Source organism: Oncorhynchus keta, chromosome 11, assembly GCF_023373465.1.
Source record: "Oncorhynchus keta strain PuntledgeMale-10-30-2019 chromosome 11, Oket_V2, whole genome shotgun sequence".
NCBI lineage: Eukaryota > Metazoa > Chordata > Actinopteri > Salmoniformes > Salmonidae > Oncorhynchus > Oncorhynchus keta.
In genome coordinates this window covers 14,751,490-14,764,357 of record NC_068431.1, presented here as the reverse complement: position 1 = coordinate 14,764,357, position 12,868 = coordinate 14,751,490, and positions in this window count along the sequence as shown.

The window sequence follows — 12,868 nt, the reverse complement described above, 5'->3', positions numbered from 1 at the left end:
CTGGTCTGTAGTTGTTGACATCGGAGGGATTGAGTGTAGGTTTTTTCAGAAGGGGTGCAACTCTCGCTCTCTTGAGGACGGAAGGGACGTAGCCAGCGGTCAGGGATGAGTTGATGAGCGAGGTGAGGTAAGGGAGAAGGTCTCCGGAAATGGTCTGGAGAAGAGAGGAGGGGATAGGGTCAAGCGGGCAGGTTGTTGGGCGGCCGCCCGTCACAAGACGCGAGATTTCATCTGGAGAGAGAGGGAGAAAGAGGTCAGAGCACAGGGTAGGGCAGTGTGAGCAGAACCAGCGGTGCCGTTTGACTTAGCAAACGAGGATCGGATGTCGTCGACCTTCTTTTCAAAATGGTTGACGAAGTCATCTGCAGAGAGGGAGGAGGGGGGGGAGGGGGAGGAGGATTCAGGAGTGAGGAGAAGGTGGCAAAGAGCTTCCTAGGGTTAGAGGCAGATGCTTGGAATTTAGAGTGGTAGAAAATGGCTTTAGCAGCAGAGACAGAGGAGGAAAATGTAGAGAGGAGGGAGTGAAAGGATGCCAGGTCCGCAGGGAGGCGAGTTTTCCTCCATTTCCGCTCAGCTGCCCGGAGCCCTATTCTGTGAGCACGCAATGAGTCGTCGAGCCACGGGGCGGGAGGGGAGGACCGCGCCGGCCTGGAGGATAGGGGACATAGAGAGTCAAAGGATGCAGAAAGGGAGGAGAGGAGGGTTGAGGAGGCAGAATCAGGAGATAGGTTGGAGAAGGTATGAGCAGAGGGAAGAGATGATAGGATGGAAGAGGAGAGAGTAGCGGGGGAGAGAGAGCGAAGGTTGGGACGGCGCGATACCATCCGAGTAGGGGCAGTGTGGGAGGTGTTAGATGAGAGCGAGAGGGAAAAGGATACAAGGTAGTGGTCGGAGACTTGGAGGGGAGTTGCAATGAGGTTAGTGGAAGAACAGCATCTAGTAAAGATGAGGTCGAGCGTATTGCCTGCCTTGTGAGTAGGGGGAAGGTGAGAGGGTGAGGTCAAAAGAGGAGAGGAGTGGAAAGAAGGAGGCAGAGAGGAATGAGTCAAAGGTAGACGTGGGGAGGTTAAAGTCGCCCAGCACTGTGAGAGGTGAGCCGTCCTCAGGAAAGGAGCTTATCAAGGTATCAAGCTCATTGATGAACTCTCTGAGGAACCTGGAGGGCGATAAATGATAAGGATGTTAAGCTTGAAAGGGCTGGTAACTGTGACAGCATGGAATTCAAAGGAGGCGATAGACAGATGGGTGAGGGGAGAAAGAGAGAATGACCACTTGGGAGAGATGGGGATCCCGGTGCCACCACCCCGCTGACCAGAAGCTCTCGGGGTGTGCGAGAACACGTGGGCGGACGAAGAGAGAGCAGTAGGAGTAGCAGTGTTGTCTGTGGTGATCCATGTTTCCGTCAGTGCCAAGAAGTCGAGGGACTGGAGGGAGGCATAGGCTGAGATGAACTCTGCCTTGTTTTACCCCTTATTAAATTTGTGAAACCATCAGTGAGGACAGTCAAAGTATGGCCAGAATGGTCAGACTCATTGCTACAGCACCAGTTCCAACACACAGACTGGAGATTATTTGCCACTCAGGCCACCTTTGACTCCCATACGGACATTGAAACATATGCTTCTTCCGTTCTGGATTACGTCAACAATGTCACCACCCATAAACTAATAAAGACCTTAACCAACCAGAAGCCTTGGATGAACAGGGAGGTCCGACTACAGCTAAAGGCACGCGAAGCTGCTTTCAGATCCGGTGATGCGGAAGCCTACAGCTCATCCAGGGCCAACCTGAAAAAGGGCATCAAGAAGGCTAAACATGACCACAAATTGCGGATTGAGGAGCACTTCAACAAAAACTCCGACCCTCGATGTATGTGGCAGGTCATCCAAGCCATCACAAACTACCGGCCAAAAAACCTTACCCCCACAGCCAGCAACATCTCCATCACAGACAAGTTAAACAGGTTCTATGCTCGCTTCGACAGGGACAACAAAGATCCAGCCATCAAAGCTGAGCTCCCCCAGACGAGCTGCCCCACATCCATCGCAGATGTGTTGTCTGCACTGAGCAGGGTGAATGCATGCAAGGCTGCTGGTCCTGATGGTGTCCCCGGTCGTGTGCTCAGAGCATGTGCTGGGCAGTTGGCCGAGGTCTTCACTGACATTTTCAACCTATCACTAGCCCAGGTGGTTGTTCCCACATTCTTTACGACTGCAACCATTGTGCCAGTGCCAAAGCAGTCGGCCGCATCAAGCCTGAATGACTTTCGACCTGTTGCACTCACCCCTACGATCAGACTGGTTTTGGCCTACCTTAAGTCGTGCCTCCCTCCAACACTGGATCCCCACAGGTCTACAGAGGACGCCATCGCCACAGCTTTACACTTTGTCCTGACCCACTTGGACAAAACCAACAACTATGTGAGAATGCTGTACATAGACTTCAGCTCAGCCTTCAATATGGTCGTTCCCTCTAGGCTGGTCACCAATCTTCATGACCTAGGGATCAGCCCCTCTCTCTGTACCTGGACTTAGAACTTCCTAACCAATAGACCCCAGTCTGTCAGGTTAGACAACTTCACCTCCTCAACCTTGAACATGAACACTGGTGTGCCACAGGGCTGCATGCTGAGCCCCCTCCTGTACTCCCTCTTCACCTTTGACTGCATTCCTGTACACGGTTCCAACACCATCGTCAAGTTCGCAGACGACACCATGGTGGTAGGTCTGATCGGTGAGAATGATGAGTCAGCCTACAGGGAGGAGGTCAGGACCCTTCACATCCATGCCACAAACTGTTTGCTCTCCTACCATCGGGCAGGCGGTACAGGTCTCTATGTTCCCGCACTAGCAGGCTCAAGAACAGTTTCTTTCCAGCTACTGTAACCCTGCTGCCCACCGCTTAGTACTGCCTCTCAGGGACCTTGTTTTATCACTCTCTTTGCACTGTTCACGGTACTACTGGACTCTGATGTTGGACATAATTCTGATTAAGGACATAATTCAGTTGTACATGTACATGTCTACCTCTGTAATCTCATTGCTACTATCCCTGTATGTATGCACACATGACTGTAAGTCGCTTTGGATAAAAGCGTCTGCTAAATGGCATATATTATTATTATTATTATTTCAGGGATAGCAGTTGCCCTTTCAATTTGCCTTCATTGCACATTTAGACTTGCCATTTGTACTTGTCATTTGCCTTCATTGCACATTTAGACTTGCCATTTGTACTTGCCATTTGTACTTGCCATTTGTACTTGTCATTTGCCTTCATTGCACATTTAGACTTGCCATTTGTACTTGTCATTTGCCTGCATTGCACATTTAGACTTGCCATTTGTACTTGTCATTTGCCTTCATTGCACATTTAGACTTGCCATTTGTACTTGCCATTTGTACTTGCCATTTGTACTTGTCATTTGCCTTCATTGCACATTTAGACTTGCCATTTGTACTTGTCATTTGCCTTCATTGCACATTTAGACTTGCCATTTGTACTTGTCATTTGCCTTCTTTGCACATTTATACATCCCACTTAATAACATATATTGTACTTAATTGTTTGACTAAATTTCTTGTAGTCTTTTATTTTCACTTCTGGTCAGATGCTAACTGCATTTCGTTGTACTGTACTTGTACTTGTTCAATGACAATAAAGTTGACTCTAATCTAATCAAATCTATATAGTTACTCCATGTTGGATCTAAAAACATTTGATAATGTTTTTTTTATATTTCTTTTACATTTGGGGAAAGTACACTATAGTAATATTAAACCTTTTGGGCATATTATCTTGTCAGCAACTCATTACAATTCCAAACCATTTCCTAAGAAATATGCATTCTATATTCATAACAATTAAATGGAAACTACTTTTCTGCTTACCGAATAGCATGGAGCCCGGTATGATGCATCCTGGTATTAGCCTAACTGCCAGATCCACAGCCAACAAAGCCCAACTGGCAGACAAATAAATAAACAAACAAGTACATAAATAATGCATGGTCACACAGTTAATGATGCATAAAGATTGCCAGGCTCCCCTCCATTACCACCCAATGGCTCATAATTCCAAACTCATTTCAAATCGGATCCAACAGACTTTTCCACAGAGCAACTTCCAAGGCTTTCCAGTCATTAGGCTGAGTCAACACTATGGGGAGGGAGAGATAGGTTGAGAGAGGTAGAGAGAGGTGGAGAGAGAGGTAGAGAGAGAGGTAGAGAGAGGGGTAGTGACAGAGGTAGAGCGAGGACTAGAGAGGAGAAACTCACTGAGAGCTAACAGAAATTGTGATGCAAACACAAATAATTGGAATTCAGATCACTTAAGGAGAGGCGTTGTGAAATGAGACACTTGGCAGAGGCAGACTACTACAAATTCCATGGTCATCTCATTGCAGACACCTGTCCGCGTATACTCTATTCTGCTATTGCAACCATTTAGAGAGTTTGTCAATGGTGAAAGCACAGAGAGACCATCCATTAGTCCATTATTCTCTATCCCATCCTCATGCACTATTGTTCCTAAAATGTAACTACAATCCACATTTCAGTTAACTTAGGGCTGAGATCCCGCTAACGGGATCGATATGACAGCAGCCAGTGAAAGTGCAGAGCGCCAAATTCAAAACACCAGAAATCCCATAATTAAAAGTCCTCAAACATAGAAGTATTTCACAACATTTTAAAGATACACTTCTTGTTAATGCCACCACAGTGTCAAATAGGCTTTACTGCGAAAGCACCACAAACGATTATGTTAGGTCAGAGCCAAGTCACAGAAAAACACAGCCATTTTTTTCCAGCCAAAGAGAGGAGTCACAAAAAGCACAAATATAATTAATCACTAACCTTTGATGATCTTCATCAGATGACACTCATAGGACTTCATGTTACACATAGGACTTCATGTTACACAATACATGTATGTTTTGTTCAATAAAGTTCATATTTATATCAAAAAACCTCATTGACGCGTTATGTTCAGTAGTTCCAAAAACATCAGGTCATTTTGCAGAGAGCCACATCAATTTACAGAAATTCTCATAATAAATGTTGATGAAAATACAAGTGTTATGCATGGAACTTTAGATACACTTCTCCTTAATGCAACCGCTGGGTCAGATTTCAAAAAAGCTTGACGGAAAAAGCAAACCATGCAATAATCTGGGTACAGCGCTCAGAGACCAAACCAGCCAAAGAAATATCCACCATGTTGTGCAGTCAACAGAAGTCAGAAATAACATTAGAAATATTCACTTACATTTGATGATCTTCATCAGAATGCACTCCCAGGGATCCCAGTTCCACAATAAATGTTTGTTTTGTTCGATAATGTCCATCATTTATGCCCAAATAGCTACTTTTGTTAGCGCGTTTTGTAAACAAATCCAGCATCACGAAGCGCGTTTACTAGAAGCAGACAAAATGTCAAAAAGTTCTGTTACAGTCTGTAGAAACATGTCAAATGATGTATAGAATCAATCTTTTGGATGTTTTTAACATAAATCTTCAATAATGTTCCAACCGGAGAATTCCTTTGTCTGTAGAAAAGCAATGGAACAGAGCTCGCTCTCACGTGAGCGAGCGTCACAAGTTTGTGGCACTCTGCCAGACCACTGCCTCAAAGAGCCCTTATCAGCCCCTCCATTACAGTAGAAGCCTCAAACAAGTTTCTAAAGACTGTTGACCTCTAGTGGAAGCCTTAGGAAGTGCTACATGACCAATATCCCACTGTATCGTCAATAGGGAAGGTTTTAGAAACTTCCGAGTGGTGTCTATCCAAATATACTAATAATATGCATATATTAGCAACTGGGACTGAGTATCAGGCAGTTTACTCTGGGCACCTCTGGGCACCTTATTCATCCAAGCTACTCAATACTGCCCCCTTCCATAAGAAGTTAATTAATAGGGGTTGACTATTGACATCCAACAAAGTAAGGTTTGACCTCCTGAAGATCAGTCTTGGTTGATATAAATTGAACTTGATATAAAAATGAGACTCCATGGTCTCTTCGCTTAAGACAGCTTGCATACAGCTTTATCCTCTGGTGTGTGTGTGTGTATGGGGAATGGGTCGACATTAGTGTGTGTGCGTGTGCCCATCTGTGTGTGTGAATGTGTGTGTTCCCATGTGTGTGCGTGTGCATGTTCATGTGTATGTGTTCTATGTAAATGTAATGTCAATGTCTTAAGTTACATGTCTATCCCACTGTGGGCTCAACCTATTTCCCTGGTTGCAGGATTGTATTTAGGTCAGTGTTCACCATGATAGGGACTGAGGGTAATGGAGTCAGGCCTCCCTGAGGGTGGACAAGGAGACTGCCACCTAACAGGGATGATGACGATAACTAAAACAAACAGAAAGAGAGCAGTGTTACTTTGCACGTCTCATTCATGAGGACACAGTCTTTGTTCTGTATTATCAGTAGCAGTTATGGCTCGGACAAGGTTTACTTACCTGTAAACCAGGGCTCTGACTGGACTTATAAAGCTATGTGTCTCCGGGGAAGAAGTCTCTGCTGACAGTCCAATCTGTCTTTCTCTAGGACAACGATCTCTAGCCCTCTGGGGCTAAACCATAGGCTAATGCTATCCTGGGTCCTTGGGACATCCCAACCCTAAACCCTCACCTTAACCCTTACCCTTACCCTCACCTTAACCATACGCCTTAGCTAACCCTAACCTCAACGCTTACCTTAACCATTTAAATGTAAACTTCAATGGGGTAGTGACGTCCCAAGGATCCCTAATAGCTAGGACACTCAACCATATCAGTCAACCTGGATTTGGATTGAAAACCCCCCCAATCATATAGCCTATGTTTCCATGGTTATGAGATTAATAGATGAAAGAGAGGAGATTAAAGCCTTGACTATCAAGTCATCTGACTTTTTTGTATGGTAGGCTAACCTTTTCCATACAGGGACTCTGGGTTCTATGAAAAATGTCTGAGAATGTCTAGCACCTTTTCCTGTTGAATTAATTAGGCTCTCATTCAACTATCAATATTTTAAATAGACAGTGTATAGCCTTCGTGGAGTATGATTTACCCCAAGGGGTAATACACACACTATGGCTTACACAAAAGATCCATAACAAAGTTATACCTTTAATAACCGAGCCTTTAATGACATCATCATATTCCATCTGACTTAATCATTGTTTCACACTGCGGCCCACTCAAAGCCCAATTAATAAACTATTATGTAATTGCAAGTAACCTTTTCAAAGGGCATAGATGTGGCTGCTATGTAGGCTTTACCATAGCTAATAATAAGTGTGAAAACAAGATGACATTGGAAGAGGAAATATGGTCGCCAGTGTTAATGATTGTTGAATCAACACTGAGAGAATCATAGCAAACAAGCTGAGAGGGCGACGAGAGACGTGATGAATCAGAAATGGCCTCCAATTACACTCTTCCAGGTTTAATTTAATCTGACATTCATCCACCATCCACCCGGTAACACACTGACACACACACACATACACACAGCCGTGAGAGAGACAGCTGGAAGTGGTTTACTTTGCCTGGTGTTTGTACTCCCAACGATTGTCATCTTTGCATAACATGATTGCTGACATGATGCCATTTTCCATGGTGTGATGTTACGTGGTCAGCCCATGTGGCTCCGGCTAAAGACTCACTGCTACAACTCATTATTTGTTTAATTTAAATAATTATTCATCAATCCATCTGTAAAAAAAAAAAGTTTAAGTTATTAAAACTAAGCCTACATTTTCAGCACCTCCGGAGAAACCGAATTAATATACATTGGCTTGCGAAAGTATTCACCCCCCTTTTCCTATTTTGTTGCCTTACAACCTGGAATTAAATTATTACATTCTTAAAACAATTTCATATGTTCGCTTTGAACCCCCCTCCACCGCTTCCCCCAGCTTAGACTCACCACCATGAAGTAAATTCAGTAGCAGACAGAATCATGGAACAAAGAGTGATTTACATCCAATCATTTATATTGGTTGAGATCAAAAAAGAGGCTACAACAGTAACCCTTTGAGGGATAATCATTAAATTAAATGAATTCTTAAATTCAATTAAATTAAATTCTTATGGTGAGTCACCCAGTGAAAGTGCATATATAAAAATGTATATTTCATGTGCCAAAACCAAACCTATCCAATGGTTTTAATTTACAACTCTGGTGTTGGATTATGCATTGTAATTTAACTGTGTGTAGGTCAAAATTCAAAAGGCATTCACACATCTGAGCTATCTTTTTTGCAGGTGCCATGGTAACAGCTGAAAAAGAAGATAAAAAAAGAAGGAACCCGAACATTGCTAGTGATAGTATCACTGATCTTTAATAAGCTTTAAGTATCGGCCTCAAGGCCTTTGTCAGAGCTTTTTCGAAGGCCGTGACGCCGATACGTAAAGCTTATTAAAGAGCAGTGATACTATCAAGAGCAGTGATACTATCAAGAGCAGTGTGCAGGTTCCTTCTTTCTTATCTATTCTCAGCTGTGTGTAGGTAAAACAAAAACTAACTCCAGATTCTAAATATATTGGCATTTATTAATATATTGGCATTTATTATAAGCTTACAGTTGAAGTCGGAAGTATACATACACCTTAGCCAACTACATTTAAACTCAGTTTTTCACCATTCCTGACATCTAATCCGAAGAAAAATTCCCTGTTTTAGGACAATTAGGATCACCACTTTATTTTAAGAATGTGAAATATCAGAATAATAGTAGAGAGAATGATTGATTTCAGCTTTTATTTATTTCATTACATTCCCAGTGGGTCAGACTTTTACATACACTCAATTAGTATTTGGTGGCATTGCCTTTAAATTGTCAAACGTTTCGGGTACCCTTCCATAAGCTTCCCACAATAAGTTGGGTTAATTTTGGCCCATTCCACCTGACAGAGCTGGTGTACTTGAGTCAGGTTTGTATGCCTACTTGCTCGCACATGCTTTTTCAGTTCTGCCCACTCTGTTGGTACGAATCGTGCCACAAGCCCACACACTCAGCTTCCTCAGGTCTGCAAACACTTGGGCTTGTGTAAAAGTTGTCCACAAACCTTCCCCAGCAGTTGAAAATCCAATAACTCCATGACAAAATCATAACTGAGTCCCTTACCGGTCGCAAAACTGCTTTTCCCCTCATAAACAAAAAGATTGCACATGTAGGCACACACAGAATCAGCCAAAACAAACAGCTTGTAACCCCATTTTGTTGGTTTGTGACGCATGTATTGTTTTATGCCAATTCTGGCCTTTGAGGCTACCATCCTCACATCTATGGACAAGTTCTGGGCGAGCTGAAAATGGGTCTTGCAGGCCTCAACCATGCTGGGGTAGAGAGGTTTGATTTTGCAGAGCCTGTCAAACCTTGTGGGGGGGGGGGGCAGTTGATAGAGTGGGGACGTTTTCCAGTAATCCTTGAGGGTTTTTAACTTCACCAGAGAAAGGTACTGTAGCAGAAAAGGTCTGACATGGAAATGGGCTTCCATGCCTCTTTATTTCCTGCTTGCTTCCTAGCCCCATACTTGTTTGTATTATACACCAGGGAATCAACAACTGATGGGGTGAAAAACAGTTGAAAAAGTTGCATGGGGCTGTATTTCGAGGTCATGTCCAGCTGAGGTCCTGGTGGCCTTTTTGGTCTGAATATTGGAGGCCGTGGCTCCACATCCCCCTCCAGCACAGAGTGTCATTGCCCCTCTACCTCTCTGCCAGCAGGTTTCACACTTCCCTTCCTCCGCTTCTTTGTCAGTGTCTTCACACCTCTAGATGGCCGGGCGGGGGTAGGTGTGGAGCCGGAGACAGCAGGGGTCCGGCTGGATGAACCAGCTTCAGTGTGGGATGGGCACCTTGGCCTGGGGGCTCCCAGTCCGAGTTGCAATCACTGTGAAAGAAAACATAAAAAAAAATATGTGTTATGTATGAGCCTTGTATCATCACGTAAAATAAACAAGTATGTATTATATAGAGCAGAGGGAACACAGCCACTATGGTGAAGTGCTGTTCCATTCAACTCCGGCCATTGTTGTGGGCCTGCCCTTCCCCCAACATCATCCAATGGCTATTTCATATGGAAATGGGGTGGAGTGGAGCAGCAGGCGCAGTAGCCATGTGTGTGTTTGCTGTTCTACTCCATTTTAATAAAATATTGAGAAAAAAAATATATATACGTATATAGACATACACACACACACACACCCACACACACACACCCACACACACACTCCCAAACAGGTTATGGGTCATACACATACATACACACCCACACACACACTATGTATAGCCAATGTGTACTTTACACATTTCATCACTGATTATATTTCTAAAAATTGCAACAACAAAAAATAATAATAATAATAATATTTTTGCGAAAAGAAATTCAAATTCTATTTCAAACAGCGGCATTAGCACTTACCAGTCCAGAATTATGTCCTCTCCTTGCAGAAACATCTCTTCGGTCTGAGAGTCAAAACTATGCTCACTCAAAGATTCATCTTCTAGCAACAAATCTGTCTCACTTTCCCTATCTACTTCTTATATAATTTGGTGCAAATCTGTATATTTACACTTTGACTTCAGCTTTCCTGATTTATTCGCCATGATGTCTTCTAGGAACTTGTTGAAAATACTCAAAATAGTGCTGTGCGTAACGTGTGTGCCTGCAACAAGTCTCATCAGCAATGGCGAATGAAGTTCGTTACGCGTGCGTTTACTAACAAGGGCTGGTGGTCCAACCCACAACCATCACATACGGTCATTTACCTCAGCTCAATTGCTATCTACCAAGCTAGATTTCAAGAAGATCTGTGGCCATTGGGCAGAAATACAGTCAATCAACGAAACTTCACTAATATAATTGGTGCGCAATGAGGTCATTGCTCGTTGTCTTCAAATCAGTTCCTTTCGGTCAATACGCCCCGCAAAAATAACCATCAAGTATGACTGTGTTACAAACATCCAGAGGATTTTAATGAAACCAACCATGACCAGATGAACAATTGTTAAGTGTGTGTAATTACGTCGAATGCTTCGTCAAAAGTTGATAGACACGGAATTCACGACACAAGCGGTTTACAAAATGTTTCGTGTCAGGCTATTAGATTTCATCAAAGAAAACGACACTTCATTTGATCACTGGGACCCTCAGGAGGAGAAATAAAAGCAATATATCAGAATGTATGGTTGAGTAGCTGTTCTAAGTACTGTATCTAGAAGGTGAATTTAACTAGGACCATCAGGTTATTCTCTTCAAATCATCGTTGCCTACACTGCTTTCATCACCACTCTGGGATCATCATCATGGCTGATTAGCAGTCCTCAGGAGACCACTCTTCCAGAACGAGTGCAAGTAAACAGACAACTAGGCACCTGCAGGCTGACCTTGGTCGTCAGTTGTTTCCTCCGACACAATGTGGCTGGCTTCCGGGTTAAGCAGGCCGGTGTTAAGAAGCACGGTTTAGCAGGTCATGTTTCGGTGGACACATGACTCGACCTTCAGCTCCCGAGCCCGTTGGGGAGTTGCAGCGATGACACAATATCGAAATTGGGGAGGAAAAGGGAGGGAAAATACAAAACTATTACAAAAATAAATAATACAAAATAACTGTTGTGACTAATGTTGTTGTTCCATGTCACTTAGTGACTTGTTAGAAACTAACTTATATTGAGCACATGAAGGCATCATAATTCATAATGGTCATAACTGACTGATATTATCTTATGGAACAAAACATATAGCATAAGATCTCCTAAGCCCATCTGCAGCATATAGCATATCCCAAAATCCAATGTTCCCACCCATTCATTTCCCCATAGGAATGCTCTATGGTATGACTGTTTTTTTTAGGACTTCAAGCTAGCGAGCTCTATAGGCCTACTACGGCTGTGAGTGAAATAACAAATGGACTATACAGCTACAAAGTGAGTGGAATTAAATTTGATATCAGTACCAGTTTCAAACCTACAGGATCACAGGTCATCACTCGCAACTTGAGAAAGTTTGAGGAGGACATTTTGTCGCCGACGGGTCCTTCAGGGAACGGGATGGGGATGGCTGTGGGCGGGGTCGGCCATTCCATGTGCTGCAGTGAGGGCTACTTCGTTGCTGCTGGTGCATCCTACTTCTAAAATCTTGTCACTGCACAAGATAAAATCCAGTCAAGGAATGTACACGACAGTGTTCATTTATTAATTTGCAAGGGGACGTATTATTTTTCTGTGATTTTACATAAGAGCCAGAGCTCCAGATGCAGAAAGCTGACCTACACAGCAAATTGGCCACTCTGTAGAGTGGGACCATATGTACTCTGAGATAGTGTTCAAACTAACTTTTTAAGTGTTTATTTTAACACTACCATACACAGCCAATTTGGCAATCACACCCAGGGGCTAGAGTATTTAGCGCCTACCTCATGGAGCCTACACAGCAACTGACAAAAAATGTGGTTTCATCGCTCACTCACTAAACTGGTGATATACATTCCATATATGCCAAAAACTGGAAAGCAATTAGCGACAAAACCCCCTCAAAACTTTACACTGGTAAATGGGGATGAGGAACATATCGTCACGTCATGTTCCTCTGTGCTCACATCTATTCAACATTTTCACTGTTTAAAATTAGACATGAACATTGATTTAAGGAATAAATAGGAGGTGTGTGGGGGAATGCGGAGGAGTGGGATTTTCACACTGTTATTATCATGCAAAGCAGCTTGTCCGGTTGCCTGTCAGAAAAACAAGGAGAGGCATACTGAGTTCTTGTGGAAGAGAGAAAGAGAGATGAAGCACATCCTGGAGAAGATGTCTTTCCCAGCAGGGTCATTCATTCTGAACACTCTTAGAAGAAAGGAAACTTAAACA